Source organism: Hemibagrus wyckioides, linkage group LG20 (assembly GCF_019097595.1).
Source record: "Hemibagrus wyckioides isolate EC202008001 linkage group LG20, SWU_Hwy_1.0, whole genome shotgun sequence".
Taxonomy (NCBI): domain Eukaryota; kingdom Metazoa; phylum Chordata; class Actinopteri; order Siluriformes; family Bagridae; genus Hemibagrus; species Hemibagrus wyckioides.
The window spans coordinates 286,917-291,916 of NC_080729.1; the positions used below are offsets into that span (position 1 = coordinate 286,917).

The window sequence follows — 5,000 nt, forward strand, 5'->3', positions numbered from 1 at the left end:
GCATACACACAACACTGTATACGCATACACACAACACTGTATATATACACACACATAACACTGTATATACATACACACACACACACAACACTGTATATACATACACACAACACTGTATACACACACACAACACTGTATATACACAGACACACAACACTTCATATACACACACACAACACTGTGTACGCATACACACAACACTGTATATACAGACACACAACACTGTATATACACACACACACACACAACACTATATATACATACACACAACACTGTATACGCATACACACAACACTGTATATATACACACACACACACAACACTGTATATACATACACACACACACAACACTGTATATACAGACACACAACACTGTATATACACACACACACACACAACACTATATATACATACACACAACACTGTATACGCATACACACAACACTGTATATATACACACACACAACACTGTATATACATACACACACACACACAACACTGTATATACAGACACACAACACTGTATATACAGACACACAACACTGTATATACACACACACACACACACAACACTGTATATACATACACACAACACTGTATATACAGACACACAACACTGTATATACACACACACACAACACTGTATATACATACACACAACACTGTATACGCATACACACAACACTGTATACGCATACACACAACACTGTATATATACACACACACACACAACACTGTATATACACAGACACAACACTGTATACACACACACAACACTGTATATACACAGACACACAACACTGTATATACACAGACACACAACACTGCATATACACACACACACAACACTGTATATACACACACACAACACTGTATATACATACACACAACACTGTATATACACAGACACACAACACTGTATATACACAGACACACAACACTGCATATACACACACACACACAACACTGTATATACATACACACAACACTGTATACACACACACAACACTGTATACACACACACAACACTGTATATACACAGACACACAACACTTCATATACACACACAACACTGTATATACATACACACAACACTGAATACACATACACACAACACGGTATATACACAGACACACAACACTGTATATACACACACAACACTGTATATACACACACACAACACTGTATATACATACACACAACACGGTATATACACAGACACACAACACTGTATATACACACACAACACTGTATATACACACACACAACACTGTATATACATACACACAACACTGTATATACACAGACACACAACACTGCATATACACACACACACACAACACTGTATATACACACACACAACACTGTATATACATACACACAACACTGTATATACACAGACACACAACACTGTATATACACAGACACACAACACTGCATATACACACACACACACAACACTGTATATACATACACACAACACTGTATACACACACACACAACACTGTATACACACACACAACACTGTATACACACACACAACACTGTATATACATACACACAACACTGTATATACACAGACACACAACACTGCATATACACACACACACACACAACACTGTATATACATACACACAACACTGTATACACACACACAACACTGTATATACACACAGACACACAACACTGTATATACATACACACAACACTGTATACGCATACACACAACACTGTATACACACACAACACTGTATATACACACACAACACGGTATATACACACACAAACACTGTATATACATACAACACTGTATACACACACAACACTGTATACACACACAACACTGTATACACACACAACACTGTATATACATACAACACTGTATACACACACAACACTGTATATACATACAACACTGTATACACACACACACAACACTGTATACACACACACACAACACTGTATACACACACACACACACAACACTGTATATACACACACACACACACAACACTGTATATACACACACACACACACAACACTGTATATACACACACACCCACACACAACACTGTATATACACACACACCCACACACAACACTGTATATACACACACACACACACAACACTGTATATACATACAACACTGTATACACACACACACACTGTATATACACACACACACAACACTGTATATACACACACACAACACTGTATACACAGACACACAACACTGCATATACACACACACACACACAACACTGTATATACATACACACAACACTGTATACACACACACACAACACTGTATACACACACAACACTGTATATACACACAGACACACAACACTGTATATACATACAGACACACAACACTGTATATACATACACACAACACTGTATACGCATACACACAACACTGTATACACACACAACACTGTATATACACACACAACACGGTATATACACACACAAACACTGTATATACATACAACACTGTATACACACACAACACTGTATACACACACAACACTGTATATACATACAACACTGTATACACACACACACAACACTGTATACACACACACACAACACTGTATACACACACACACACACAACACTGTATATACACACACACACACACAACACTGTATATACACACACACACACACACAACACTGTATATACACACACACCCACACACAACACTGTATATACACACACACCCACACACAACACTGTATATACACACACACACACACAACACTGTATACACATACACACAACACGGTATATACACACACACACAACACGGTATATACACACACAACACTGTATATACATACAACACTGTATACACACACACAACAGTGTATACACACACACAACACTGTATATACATACAACACTATACACACACACAACACTGTATATACACACAACACTGTATATACATACAACACTGTATACACACACACACACTGTATATACACACACACACAACACTGTATATACACACACAACACTGTATATACATACAACACTGTATACACACACACAACAGTGTATACACACACACAACACTGTATATACATACAACACTATACACACACACAACACTGTATATACATACAACACTGTATATACATACAACACTGTATACACACACACACTGTATATACACACACACACAACACTGTATATACACACACAACACTGTATATACATACAACACTGTATATACATACAACACTGTATACACACACACACACTGTATATACACACACACAACACTGTATATACACACACAACACTGTATATACATACAACACTGTATATACATACAACACTGTATACACACACACACACTGTATATACACACACACATAACACGGTATATACATACACAACACTGTATATACATACAACACTGTATACACACACACAACACTGTATATACACACACACACCCACACACAACACTGTATATACACACACACCCACACACAACACTGTATATACACACACACACCCACACACAACACTGTATATACACACACACACCCACACACAACACTGTATACGCATACACACAACACGGTATATACATACACACAACACTGTATATACATACACACAACACTGTATACGCATACACACAACACGGTATACACATACACACAACACTGTATATACATACACACAACACTGTATACGCATACACACAATGTATATACACACAACACTGTATATACATACACACAACACTGTATACACACACAACACTGTATATACACACACACACCCACACACAACACTGTATATACACACACACACCCACACACAACACTGTATACGCATACACACAACACTGTATACGCATACACACAACACTGTATACGCATACACACAACACTGTATATACACACAACACTGTATATACATACACACAACACTGTATACACACACAACACTGTATATACACACAACACTGTATATATATACACACAACACTGTATACACACACACAACACTGTATACACACACACAACACTGTATACGCATACACACAACACTGTATACGCATACACACAACACTGTATACGCATACACACAACACTGTATACGCATACACACAACACTGTATATACACACAACACTGTATACACACACAACACTGTATACACACACAACACTGTATATACACACAACACTATATATATACACACAACACTGTATACACACACAACACTGTATATACACACAACACTGTATATATATACACACAACACTGTATACACACACACAACACTGTATACACACACACAACACTGTATATATATACACACAACACTGTATACACACACACAACACTGTATATACACACAACACTGTATACACACACACACACTATATACACACAACACTGTATATACACACAACACTGTATATACACACAACACTGTATACACACACACACACTATATACACACAACACTGTATATACACACAACACTGTATACACACACACACACTATATACACACAACACTGTATATACACACAACACTGTATACACACACAACACTGTATACACACACAACACTGTATATACACACAACACTGTATATATATACACACAACACTGTATACACACACAACACTGTATATACACACAACACTGTATATATATACACACAACACTGTATACACACACACAACACTGTATATACACACAACACTGTATACACACACACACACTATATACACACAACACTGTATATACACACAACACTGTATATACACACAACACTGTATACACACACACACACTATATACACACAACACTGTATATATATATATACACACACAACACTGTATATACACACACACAATACTGTATATACACACAAACTGTATATACACACACACACAACACTATATATACACACACACAACACTGTATACACACACACACACACACAACACTGTATACTCAC

At 36.9% G+C, this 5,000-nt stretch overlaps 1 protein-coding gene across 6 annotated transcripts in view; it reads left to right on the forward strand.

Annotated features, from left to right (window-relative positions):
- The window catches only part of dop1a (DOP1 leucine zipper like protein A), a 42,336-nt gene that overhangs the window by 1,447 nt on the left and 35,889 nt on the right, over window positions 1-5,000 (forward strand). The gene's annotated exons all lie outside the window — the stretch shown is intronic.